Source organism: Saccopteryx leptura, unplaced genomic scaffold (genome assembly GCF_036850995.1).
Source record: "Saccopteryx leptura isolate mSacLep1 unplaced genomic scaffold, mSacLep1_pri_phased_curated manual_scaffold_130, whole genome shotgun sequence".
NCBI classification, from domain to species: Eukaryota; Metazoa; Chordata; class Mammalia; order Chiroptera; family Emballonuridae; genus Saccopteryx; species Saccopteryx leptura.
In genome coordinates this window covers 1-13,850 of record NW_027095811.1, presented here as the reverse complement: position 1 = coordinate 13,850, position 13,850 = coordinate 1, and the positions used below count along the sequence as shown (strand labels likewise).

Genomic DNA, 13,850 nt, shown 5'->3' with positions numbered 1-13,850 from the left:
CTTAAAATAGGCCTTTAAGCATTTCCTGCAGAGCTGATTTGTGGCTGAATACTGTTGTAAACTCTTTTTGTCTGGGAAACTTATCATTTCTCCGTTTATTTTTATTTAGAGCCTTGCTAGGTAGAGTAGTCTTGCTTGGAAGCCTTTAGTTTTCATCACTTGGTATATTTACTAGCATTCTCTCTACTTATAGTATTTACTTCGAGAAATCAGCTGACAGCTTTATTGGCGCATGCTTCTTACTGACCTGACTTTCTTGCTGCTTCTAAAATTCTCTGCAAATTTTGCTTTTTTAATTATAACGTGTCTTGGGGTAGGCCTTCTTAAGTTCATTTTGGTTGGGACTTTCCGTGCTTTCTGACCTTCCTTCTTACCAAATGGGGGAAATTTCTTGTTCTTATTTTCTGAATTACATTTCTTCTCTTCTTCGTTTTTTAAGATATTATTTATTTATTTATTTATTTATTTATTTAGAGAAAGGAAGGGAGAGAGATAAGAGAGAGAGAAATACCTGCGTGGTTGCAGAGAGAAGAGAAACAACCATGTGTGGGCTGTCTCTCATTTGTCTCACAACCTAGTCAGGTGGCCCTGACTGGGAATCAAACCAGCAGCATTTTGGGTCCACGGGCTGTGTTTTTACCCACTACGCTACACCAGCCAGGTAGTAATTACACTTTCAAATCCATTCTTTGTCTTCTCTCTCTCTGTTATTACTATGATATGATGTGGCTACCTGTCATGTTATCTGAAGCTCCAGTAATGCTTCCTTTGTCTTGTTAATCTTTCTTTCACCTTGGTATTCCAACTTCCTTTTTTTTTCCTACTTTGCCTTCTGGCTTGCTAATCTGATCCTCTGTTTCATCTGACCTTGTTTTAGTCCATTCCAGTGTATTTATTCAATTTGAATAGTGCAGTCTTAATTTTTTCCTGGCTTTTGCTCATAGATTCTATTTCCCTTTTCATGCTGATGTAATTTCCACTAAGCTCCTTGCAGTGGTCACAGAGCTCCTTCAGCATCCTTATGATGATTTTTTAAAAAGTCCATATCTGGTAGGATATCTGCCTCAGTTTCATTTGGATGGCTTTGTGAAGATTTTTCCATTTCTATTGGTCTGAGGTTCTTACTCTGCCTCCTTTTTGATAGGTGATTCTTTTGATCTCTGTAGCTTAGTTTGTCCTACTTTGCTTACTTATCTTTTTGATGTGGGTTTTTGTGGTATGTGTTCTGTGGGAGTCAGTGGTGCAGTCTCTATGTTTTTCTGTTTTGGTTGTTCTAGGGTTGCCCTTTATTCAGTTTGAGTGGGCTCTCTTATTGTATTTGAATTTTTCTTATTGGTTACTCATTCGTTGTTGCTGTCTCCCCTCGGTTGGGTACCTGGTGGTCACAGTTCCCTGTACATGTTGTATGCCAAAATGCTGGGCTGGTTGCCATGTAGAATTTGAAGAAAAACTATGATATTGGAAAAAAACAAAAACCTATAATGAACAGTTACAAAGTGTATACATACATAAAATTATAAACTAATATACATATGCACTCTGGTAATAGAGAGTTCATGCTAAAAAGCAAGAGGAGTGATGTTTCTTGAGCTTATATGTAAAGCTAATGAGGGATTATATTACAGTTCTGTGTCAGATGAGGGTAATATGGAACAGAGCAAAAGAGAAAAGATGAATGGAGAAAAGCCAGTGGGAATGAAAGTGAAGAGATGAATAAGAGAAAAGGGTAGAGGAACACTAAAAAATAAGGAAAAGGGATGAAGACACAATGGAAGAAAACAATACACAGCAGAACATACCTAAACAACAAATAAGAAGGGTTAACAAGACACAACAACTACAAAACAATTTAAAAACCTCTTTCTCAACACGAAAATTAAGTATCACATATCCATGTGTAATGCAGCTATAAAGTAGAAAAATGTGGATCAAAAGAAGTTGACGAAAAAAATAGAGGAAAACAGGAAAAAAACTGGTGTAGAAAAAATGAAAAAAATATTCATTTATATAGATGTATGTGTGTGTGTGTGTGTGTGTGTAAATATAAAATCACTATATATGCATTATTACACACACAAACACACAGGTGTCTTGCGTATGAGACATGAGGAGTTCCCCTGAGGTGGGTCATCCAGTTTCTGGCAACAGCACCTCTATCACCTTCACATGCTTCTAAAGGGAGCTTCTGTGATAATTAGAACCACATTGTGTATTTATTCCACACTTCCAGGGCTCTCTCCCACTCTATGCAAGTGGGACCTGCTGAGGTGATAGCACAGCTCACTTTCCCAGTCATGGCCCCAGACTGCGTAAAGCTTGAGCTCTCTGACCTTCTTCCTTCTGGATTTCCAGCTCTTCTCCTGTGGGTTTTATTTTTCACTTCAGTTTTAACTTTATTGTAAAATTTGGGCATCTCAGAAGTGGGCTCATATTTCAACATAGTGAATGTTTATAATTTGTAACCTTCTCAATTGTTTGTCAAATTTATTCCTGATAATCTCAACCAAAATTAATGTGATCACCCTTTTCAGTTAAACAAGCAAAAGACTGGGTCCACAATTTACATTACCTGTCAAGTTTCCCTGTATTAAACATTGACCATAGTTTTAATCCATTAGAGTACTTAATCTTTTTAAATAAACAACAGTCTATAAAATCACCTCAAAAAAGGTAGCCTCCTTCTGGTTTATCCTCCTTTCACCAAACAAACTTAATAATTCAATTTTTTACTTGGGAGTGTAGCAGTACTTAGTTCCACACTTTGTATTCCAGACTTCCTGAATCATGGAAAGGAAAGTACACCTTTTGTATTCTTTCAGAGCACAACTGAGAGGCCACACCACCTAGGAGCTTTCTTGCATGCACAAACGACCCTGCTACCATGTGTTTCAAATCTATTTTTATAAAATCACATATAAACTCATTGTCAATGTGCATTCCATTACGAATAAGATTTTCTTAACCAGGAGTTACTAGAGGCATTCCAGGGCAGTGGCCAATGACAGACCTCTTGTTGTAAGTTTTAGGAGTTTCCTGAAGGGAAAACGACTTTTATCAGATGCTCAAACAAGTCCTACAAACATGCAGACTTGCAAAATATTAATAACCAGCTCATTGTTTTACAAAAATTTAATGTATGGGGCTACTCAGTACATCTTGACCTCATTCAGACTGCTATTTCCTGTTTTCGAAAGTTCTACCACATCCACGTGCCCCGGCTGGCGTAGTGTAATGGTTAAGAGCTGGTCTGTGAACCAAACAGTCGCTGGTTCGATTCCCAGTCGGGGCAACATGACTAGGTTGTGAGCCAAATGAAAGGCAGCCCACACATGGTTGTTTCTCTCCTCTCTGCAACCACACAGATATTTCTCTCCCTCTCTTTCTCTCTCCCTTCCCCACTCTCAAAATAAATAAATAAAATCTTAAAAAACAAAAACAAAATAAATAAATAAAGTTCTACCACATCTAGCAAATTATAATTTTATAAACAGAGCCAGACACTTTTGCATTCTTAGGATACGAATAAACATACTACTGATATATTTCTAGCCCTTAAAAGTGTAGAATTTTAAGTATTGTCAAACATAACTGGATTATATTTTAACCTACAGTACTTCACAGAGTTCATTATTTTGAAAAGAAGCAAATTAAATCATATCTGAATAAAATCTAAGAATATTTACGATGACAGTGACACTTATAATCATTTCAAAATTGCTGGAAAAATGTCATTTTTTAAACTAAATTCGGTGTAAAGGGCGGCAAAGAGATCTTTGAAAGGAGTGTCTGAATCTCCCTTGGTCAAGGGTATGTGGCAAAGCTGTTGAAACCTAGAGAAGGCAGCAGCAAGTTCTGTGAAAGGCCCATGAAGCTGGAGCATAACCAGTAGAGAACGATCCATGAAGTTACCGATGCAGAAATCCCGATCACCAACACTGACACTGCTTGGACAAAGTACATAACATACATCTGGAAATGGGATGTTCCAATTTTTGTAGAGCAGAAAATCTCTATTATTAATAAGTTGGCGATACCAACAGAGATGGGTAGAATCCAAGTGGGATCCAGTGCAGTGAGGTCAGGAACCGAAGAAGAACTCCACCAGTAGCCACCCGCTCCTGCACAGAAAAAACCTGCTTCTCAGTGAGTTGCTCCTGTGCTAAGATTCTGGAGAGCAATACACACGAAGATCCACATTGGAAACTGAATCCAGACCAATCCTGGGGCTTTAAAAGGGTGGCAGTTATCCCGAGCATACAGCTCTGAAACAAGCGTCTGCATATTCCTTACATAAGTGAGCCTTTTTATTTTTGTTTCTCATTTGTTTGCTTTCACTACCAGGATATAGACTATCATGCCATCCCTGGCTGGGTAGCTGAGTTGGTTAGAGCATTGTTCCTATACACCACGATTGCTGGTTCAATCCCTGGCAACTCTTTTGGACCACCCCAACTGCCTTGCGCGAATTGCTACTTCCTGGTTAACCTGCTGCGCAATATTTTTAATTTCTGGCTGCCAAGTTTCCACCTAGCTTGGCCAGGATGTAGTGCTGGTAGGGCCGCTAGGGGCAGTGTGATGGCGCCCGCGCAGGGACAAGTTGGTGAGGAGGTTGCGGCTCCCCCAGGGGAGACCTGCCGAGGTGTGAAAGCCCAGCAGCAAGCTCCTCAGCGCCCTGCACAGGCGCTGAGGTGGCCAGGGCCTCATACCAGCGCGTGTGCCACCCGGGTTTACTGCAGAGAATGAACCACCACCCTCACTGCCACAGCAGAACACTTGGCACTGCCAGTTAGACTGGCGAAAACTGTGGGTCCTGCGCCTCGAGGTGCAGGACAGGCAACGCTGCAACCACCTACCACCTAGCCAACACAGCACGTGTGAGCCAGGGCTGGGCCCCAAACAAGGTCTTCACGGAATACCTCTACTTACAGCTCCATAGAAGTCGCAGCCCACATGCATAAGCGACCCCAGGCATGGAGTGGGTGCCGGCCTGCCGGGGACCACTGTTGACCTTCCCGGTCTCTTGTGGGGTTTTTTATTTGCACCAAAAATCGTGTTCTTTTACAATATAATCAGGTCCACTGAAAGCTGACAGCATGGAAGTGCAAAGGTTTCTCCAGTTTATTGTAGGTCTCTGTGCCCATAGGGACGCTTGGGATCAGGCTTCAGAGACAGACCTCTGTCTTGGTCTTGTCCCATGAGGATTTTATCAGGGAGAAGTTAGAGCACCCTCCACCTCCTCTGTCTTTGCTTTCAAGCTCTTCCTGAGGTGGGGGGTGGGGGTTGCTCCTGCGAAAAATTTCTATATTTTCGATTAGATCAATTCCCCTACATGCAGATATCCCTCTGTCTCCCTGTTTAACTCAGTGCATGGTGGGAACATGCAGACAGATTTAGCCCAGGAGGTCACAGCTTCTGCTGGCCAGATCACACCCATTTGCTTGGACGCAATTACATCATGTCTCCACCTCTTGGCAGCTCTCTCCTTCTAGGTCTTTCCTTTGTTGCAGCTGGTATGGCCAAACTCCAACATGGGTGCGCACTCCTCTGAGTCCTCTTCACCTGTGAACACAATGTGTTCATGGCCCCTGTCCAGGGACTCGGTGGCCTGTGTAGTGGGGCGGGGAAGGGGGGGCTGCACTCCCCACCGGATCGCTTGAATTTTAGCCCCAGGGTTTCTTAAGTCATGCCTCCTGAAAATCCCCTTAACCAATAAAAATATCTTTTACCTGTGCAGCATCTTCCATCTTGTTCTCCAGACCTCTCAAGAGTCAGGCTCTCACCAGGCTCTATCCAGCTGGATAGACAATCCTTCATGCTGATCACCAGAGCCAGCAGTCTCAGCATCCCTCTGTCTGGCAGGCATATTGCTGGCCTCCTCTTTTTCCCTTTTCGGATTCTGTCTGTTCCTGTCTTTGTAATTGTTAGGGGTTTCTTATTGTTGAGTTGTTTTCAGTTTAGTTTAAACTTGTTTTGTTTTCTCAAAACCTGTACAATAGTTTGTGTGATGTGGTCAAGGTTTAGCCTCAGCGTTCAACCAGGCTTAGGGTCAAACATGCTCATGAATGGACATCAGCAATCAAGATCAACTGCAACATCAGGGCCCACATAAACCACACAACGGTCATTCCTAGAGCACCCAGATCAGTAAGCAAATTGCACCCCTAGGTCTGATGTGACACCTATTAGAGAGGGCTACCCACCAATACCAGGAGTCATAAGAAATTTTGACCCACAGCTGGCATAGCATAGTGAATAAGGTGCCGGCCTGCAAACCCAAAAGTCGCTGGTTCAATTCCCAGTTGGGGCAACATGACTAGGTTGTGAGTCAAATGAGAGGCAGCCCACACATAGTTGTTTCTCTCCTCTCTACAACCTCACAGATATTTCTTTTCTCCCTCCTTGTTTTGCTATAGATAGGTAGATAGATAGATAATATATTTTCAAAAAAGAAGTTTTGATGAAAACATAGAAACAACACAATGAGGCAGTCAAAATAGGGGGGAAAAGAAACCAGCCAGGTCCTAGCCAGTACAGCTCAGGTGGTTGGAGGGTACTCCCTTCCAGAAAGGGTTGTCAGTTGGATTCCCAGTCAGGCATATACAGTTTCCAGGATGGGCCTCTACAGAAGGCAATCCATGGTTCTCCCTTTCATCAATGCTTTTCTCTTTCCATTCACCCACCACCCACTCTTTCTCAAAGCAGAGGGAAAACGTCCTTAGGTGAGAATAAAACAATTTTAAATTTTAAATAAAGTTAAAATAAAACAATTTTTAAAAAAGAAACAAGACCTAAATGGGGAAAAATGTGGGGGTAGGGATTAACATAAAATAAGAGCTATGTAAACAGCGGTAAAGAATTTATATAGCCACAGTTCAAAGTAATGGTGAAAAGGCTGCACAGCAACATGGAAACAAAAAACAAAGAACAAAACAATCAAAACAAAACTTAAAACCCATGTGAAAGAATCAGTTGTAAATAAAGAATGACAGGTCACAAAGTTAAAACAAAATAATATCAGAGCAGCAAAATGACAAATTTATTAAGAAGTAGCGGGGTAGATTAATGTATCTTGGGGACAATGTGAGAGGTAAAACATCTGCATCACAGTAGTATTAGGAAAGAGAGGAAATACACAGTAGTATTTGGAAGAGAAGAAATAGAACAAGAGATAGACACTTCTTGAAGGAAAAAAGACAGAAAAAATTCTAATGTGGTTGAAGACAAACAGACACACAGTGCCTGGAGAGACAGAAAGTCTCAAACAAGATGCACCCAGGGAGTCCTACACCAAGATAAACCAATAAGAAAATGGCAAAGTTAAAAAACTGAATCTTAAATGCAGCAACAAAAAGATAGTTACCTACATGAGAGCTCAACTGTTAATGGCTGTTTTCTGAACAGAAATAATATAGGTCATAGGGATTGTCATGGACATTCAAAGTAATTAAAAGCAATGATCTAAAACAAAGATTACTCTCACTAGCAAGACTGTTGTTTAAAATTGAAGGTGAAACAAGAAGTTTTCAGGACAAAATAAAACACCACACACACACACACACACACACACACACACACACACACACACACAGAAATCTGTTACTGGAGGGAATAGTAACAAAAAATGGAAAACCAGATATCAAGAGGGGGGTAGGCATAGAATCATGTGGAGATTGATCCTGGTAGGATGGGCAAAGAAGTTAGCAGATGTGTCCACAGTTCAAAGGCAGACCATGACACCATCGGCACTGAATGTCACTGTAGAAAGATAGATATATGCAGAGTATTTCACCCTAACCAAGCAAAACATACATTCTTCTTAAAGGTACACAGAACATTCTCAACAACTGACCATATAGTAGGAAACAAGAGAAGCCTCAACAAATTCAAGGAAATTGAAATAATCTCAAGCGTATTATCACGAGGCCTTGGAACTAGAACCAACTTAAAGGAAAATACTCAAAAATGTATGAATTTTTGGAAACTGAATAACTCCCTATTAAAGCAAGAGTTAGTGATCATGGAAATCAAGAAAGAAATAAAAAAAATTCTGGAGACAAATGACAATGAATACACAACAGTCCAAAACCTATGGGACACAGCAAAGGTAGTCCTCAGAGGGAAGTTTATAGCTATACAGGCTCATCTAAGGAAGACAGATAAATTCCTAATAAATGACCTAAATATGCAACTACAAAAACTAGAGGAACAACAATAAATAAGGCCAAGAGCAAGCAGAAGGAAACCATTATCAAAATCAGGGCAGAATTAAACCTCGTACAGTCTAAAGAAACAATTCAATAGAGCAAAAATTGAGGAGATGGTTAATTGAAAAATAAACAAAATTGACAAAACAATTAGCAATACTCATCAAGAAAAAAAGAAAAAAACACCCTAATGAATAAAATGAGAAACTGAAAGAGGAGAAAATTACAACTGACTCTACACAAATTCAGATGATCGTACGATAGTGCTATGAAATTAAAACAATCTGAGTGAAATAGACCAATTATTAGAATCATACAATATTCTAAAACTGAAACAAGAAGAGGTAGATAACCTGAACAGCCCAATAACAGTAAGGGAAATTGAATCAGTAGTCAAAAAACTACCAGGACACAAAAGCCCAGGCCCAGATACCTTCAAAGTAGAATTCTATCAAACATTTAGGGATAAGTTTAACACTATTCTTCTCAAATTAGTCCAAAAAATCTACGAATCGGAGAGAACCCCAAACTCCTTCTATGAGGCCAGTTATTACCCTGATTCCAAAACCAGATAAGACTAAAAAAAATAAGAAAACAACCACAGACCAATATCTCTGACGAACATGATGTATAAATCCTCAATAAAAATACTGGCAAACAAAATTTAATGATACATTAAAAAGATTATTCACCATGATCAAGTGGGATTTACATCAGGTATGCAAGGATGGCATAACGTTTGTAAATCAATTAATGTTATACAACACGTCAATCAAATGAAGGATAAAAACCACATAATTGTTTCAATACACACCAAAAAAAGCATTTGATAAAATACAGCACCCATTCATGGTAAAAAAAAACAAAAACAAAAAGCCACTTTGTAAAAAAGAAATACAGGAGCATATCTGAACATAATAAAATCCATTTATGAAAACCCTACAGCCAACATCATACTTAATGGACAAAAACTGAAAGCTTTTCCCCTAAGATCAGGAATGAGACAAGGCTGTCCACTTTCTCCACTTCTATTCAACATTGTCTTGGAAGTTCTAGCTATAGCCATCAGACAAGATGGGAAATACAGGTATCCAAATTGAAAAGGAGAAAGTCAAGCTAGCACTGTTTGAATATGCTATGATAGTCTTTATGGAAAACCCTGTAAGTTCCAATGTAAAACAACTTGAGCTGTTATACAAGCGTGGAAAGTTTGCAGAATAGAAAGTTAAAGGAATTTCTGTATACCAGTAATAAGGCGTTAGAATCTGAAACTATCAAAAGAAAATTCAATTCACAATAGCAACAACAACGACAATGAAAAAAAGATATAGATATGACCAAGGAAATAAAAGTCTTGCACTCAGGAACCTATGGAACATTCAAGAAAGAAATTAAGAAGAAGAAAAACAAATGAAATCATAGATCATGTACATGGACTGAAAGAATGAACATTATCAAAATGGCCATGCACCCAAAGCAATTGACAGATTCAACACAAGCGCTATCAAAGTTCCAATGACATATTTCACCAACATAAAAGAAATAATTTAAAAATTCACGTGGAAGCACGAACCTCCCCAAATAGCCACAGCTACCTTGAGAAACAAGAACAGGGCATGGGGTATCAAAATACCTAACATCAAACTACATGACAAAGGCTACTATAATCTAGGCTACTGTATCTTTAGATACAGACCAATGGAACAGAATAGAGAGCCCAGAAATAAACCCAAGCCTCTATGGTCAATTAATATTTGACAAAGGAGGAAGGAGTTTAAAATGGAATGGAACTAATTCTCCTTCTTTAACAAGTTGTGTTGGAAGTTATGGACACGTACATGCAAAAAGAAAAAAAAAAGAAAAGTAGACCAGGATCTGTCTCTGTACACCAAAATAAACTCAAGATGGATAAAAGACTTAACTATAAACTCAGATGTTAGGTCCAATTTGCAAATTAAATATTTTTTACAAACCCATGAGATCTAAACACTCTGAGCCAGTGGATCTGGGAAATTAAAGAATTTGTTGCTAGTGGACAGGCTGAGACTCAGTGTCTCCAAAAATGGCTCTGGACTCAGAACAAAAGGCTGGGGTAAGTTTATATAGGATTTTTGGGTGAGAATAGTTACCAAAAATAGAGATGTTTTCCTCACTAACTAACAGAGGATTGCTATCTAGATGGAGGAAGAAGACATTAGCTGAGTTCATTAGCAGGTGTTAATCATTGGGGATGAAGCTTTTCAGAGGCTGTGTTTTCCCACAGCTGGCAGAGCAGCAACTCTTTATCTCTGGGCCAACCACAGCTGGGGGCTCTGCAAAAAGCTGTTAATCTTCTTTCCTGGAAGGGAGGGGGAGGCAGGCTAGAGACGAAAAAATAAACTAAGAAATAAACTATTAAACATGTATCTACTTAATTACTGATAAATGGGCTAGGATGCACTTGCAAGGTGAGGATAAACAACTGGGGAGGTAGGGATTAAAGTATATCTAAGAGGCTGTGAAAATATGCCTAGGCAAATACAGGAAAGAAAAGTAAGATTTCCAAGACCACCTCAGCCAGCCCTAACACAAAAAACGTGAAAACCATGGAAGAAAACATAGGCAGAAGAATCTCAGACATTCCTCACAGCAAAATATTCATTGACATATTTCCAAGGACAAGGGATATAAGGGAAGAATAAACAAATGGGACTCCATCAAACTAAAAAGCTTCTGCTCATCAAAAGAAAACTCCAGTGAAATAATAAGGGAATCAACCACATGGGAAGACATCTTTGCCAATGAAACTTCAGACAAGGGGTTGACCTCTAAAACATATAAGGAACTTATACAATGCAACTCCAGGAAGACAAGCAACCCAATTAAAAAATATGAGCAATTGAGCTGACCAGACACTTCACGAAGGAGGACATATGAAGGGCTCAAAGACACAAGAAAGTGCTCAACATCTCTAGCCATAAGGGAGATGCAAATTAAAATCACAATGAGATATCACTTCACACCAGTAAGAATGGCCACCATTAACAAATCAACAAATGACAGGTGCTGGCAGGGATGTGGAGAAAAGGGAACCCTAATATACTGCTGGTGGGAATGCAGATTGGTACAACCACTTTGGAAAACAGTATGAAATTTTCTTAAAAAACTTAAAATGGATTTACCTTATGACCCAGCAATTCCACTGCTTGGAATATACCCTAAAAACCCTAAAACACCAATTCAAAGGACACTATGCACCCCAATGTTCATAGCAGCATTATTTACTATAGCAAAGCAGTGAAGGCAGACAAAAGGCCCAACAGTGGATGAATGGATCAAAAAGCCTGTGGTCCATCTACAGAATGGAGTGCTATGTGCCTTTTGGTTCAACATGGCTGGAACTGGAGAAAATTATGCTCAGTGAAATTAGTCAGGAGAAGAAAGACAAATACTATATGATATCACCTATAAGTGGAACTTAATGAATGGGAAAGACCAATGAACAAAAAATAGGAATAATGGAAATATAAACAACAACAACAACAAAAACAAAACCAACAAGGACTGGAAGGACAGGGATAATTGGGGAAGGGAGAGGGAGATGGGGAAAGAGGGTGGGGAAACTTCTAGGGAAACAGAAGTGGGGATGCCAGGGGCATGGTCAGCATGAAGAGTTGAACTGAGTTGGGGATGGGCATGGGGGAGGAGGGGCAAGGGATGGGGCAGAGTCAAAACATTCAAATGTAACCCAAACAACAACAAAGAAAGAGAAAAGAAAGAAAGAAATCCAGGGACATGATCTGCAGGGAGAATTGAAAAGGGGGGTGGGTGAAAGGGGGGAGGGGATAGACGGGGATGGGGGAGGGATGAAACATTCAATTGTAACCTTAAAAAAAAGTTAAAGGGATTAAGTTTAAATTAGTAGTTATGTAATAGTCATGGGAATGTAAATACAGCATGGGAACATGATCAATAATATTGCAATAGCTATGTATAGTGCTAGATGGGTAGTAGAATTCTTGGGATCATCACTTTGTAAGTTGTATAAATGTCTAATCATGGGTTGTATGCACGTATACCTAAAAAAATATAAGGTGTATGCTGTGAAAAATAAATTTAACAGAAGAAAGAAATCTGTTACCACCAAACTAGCATTGTGAGAAGTGTGGAAGAGACTGCTATAAGGAGAAATTGATAAACAACAGCAAAAAAATACAAATTTTTGTATCATTTCTGTTTAGCAGGTATCCAGCCACAAAGTGTGAGTAGTACAGATATTTATCGAAGAAGTTACAAGAGATATTGTATATAGCATAATGATGTTTTCCTCCCCTTGAAAGGGGAGGAACTTACCATTAGCTGCCCTGTTGTATTTTCCTGAATCTCATCAACAGTCTGAAATCTCTTCCCTTTCAAAGGTGATTTCAGTTTTAGGAAAAGCCAGAAGTCTCAGGCACCAAATATGGATTGTATGGGAACTGAGTAATCTGGTAATTGATGTTTTCTGGAAAAACTCTTCACAAGACCTAAAGCATAAGCAGGCCCATTGTCACAGTGAAGTTGCCAATCACCAGCTTTCCATAGCTTCAGAGCCTTCTGAATCATTCAAATAGTTTCCACAGAGAAATGTTCAAGTTTAATGCAAACTTTGATGCAGATTCATCACTACTTGCTCATTTTAAGTTGCAATTGCACACAGTACCCATGCTTACTCAATGGTATATACCTACCTCCACTGACTAACATAGTGAACTCATCATTGTTTATGCATGCACATTCCAGTCCACTCTCCTTCACATCAGTGTTGTAAAAGCTGTTCTCATTATATTAAGTCATGGCTGACATTTCCATTAAGCCATTAAGACTCGTACTAATAAATTAGAAAACAAATAATAAATTCTAAGAGACACAAATGAAAATAGAGAAGGAAAAGTGGATTGGGAAAGAAATTATGACAGGAAATAAGGAAGAGAAAAGAAAGAAAAAATATAGTAAAACTAATAGTGTTATAAATATAGATAGAACAAAGAAAAACTAAATAATGTTGCAAAAATAAGTCAAAATACACTAAGAAAATATAAGAAAGTAAAAGATATTGAGAAAAAATTTTAAAAGTATAATTTATCTTGGAAGAGTGCTGTGCTTGAAGCAGTCACCCTCTGAATGCGTGGCTTTTGAAGCCCATGAAATCCTGCTCCTGTGTTTTTAAAGCTGGCCATTTGTTCCAGTCCTGAGCTTCCCTACATTGTTCTCGTTTGTATACCAATGTCAGAAGTTATCCTCATTTCACCTTCACCAAGCTTGTCAGTGCAGAACTTCTAGTAGAGATTGGCTGTATATTGTTTTTGTTTTTTGTTTTTTTTCACCATGGAGCTGTGGTCAGGGATGTATCCAAGATCTGGCAGAGGTGACTCAAATAGTCTTGGTGGTGGTGCTCCAACCTGTAGGTGGGTTGGATCCTTCCTTCAATTTACTCCTGTGGCTGTGTGGGCTGCATTCACTGGGGAGCTTAGCACTGCTTCCCTGTAAAGTAGCCCTGGAGCCCAGCAAAGGCCTGACTCCAGAAGAGTCCTGGATTTGGAGGCCAGCTTGGGAGACACAATAGCCAAAATACAGGACTCTGTGGCTTTCAAAGAAAAGGATAAAAAACTTATCAGGCCTGTTTAC

General features: G+C 39.4%; 1 pseudogene; it reads right to left on the bottom strand.

Moving 5' to 3' along the window:
* Positions 1-3,703: 3,703 nt before the first annotated feature.
* LOC136387146 (cytochrome c oxidase assembly protein COX18, mitochondrial-like) lies at positions 3,704-5,744 on the bottom strand (annotated as a pseudogene).
* Positions 5,745-13,850: the final 8,106 nt, after the last annotated feature.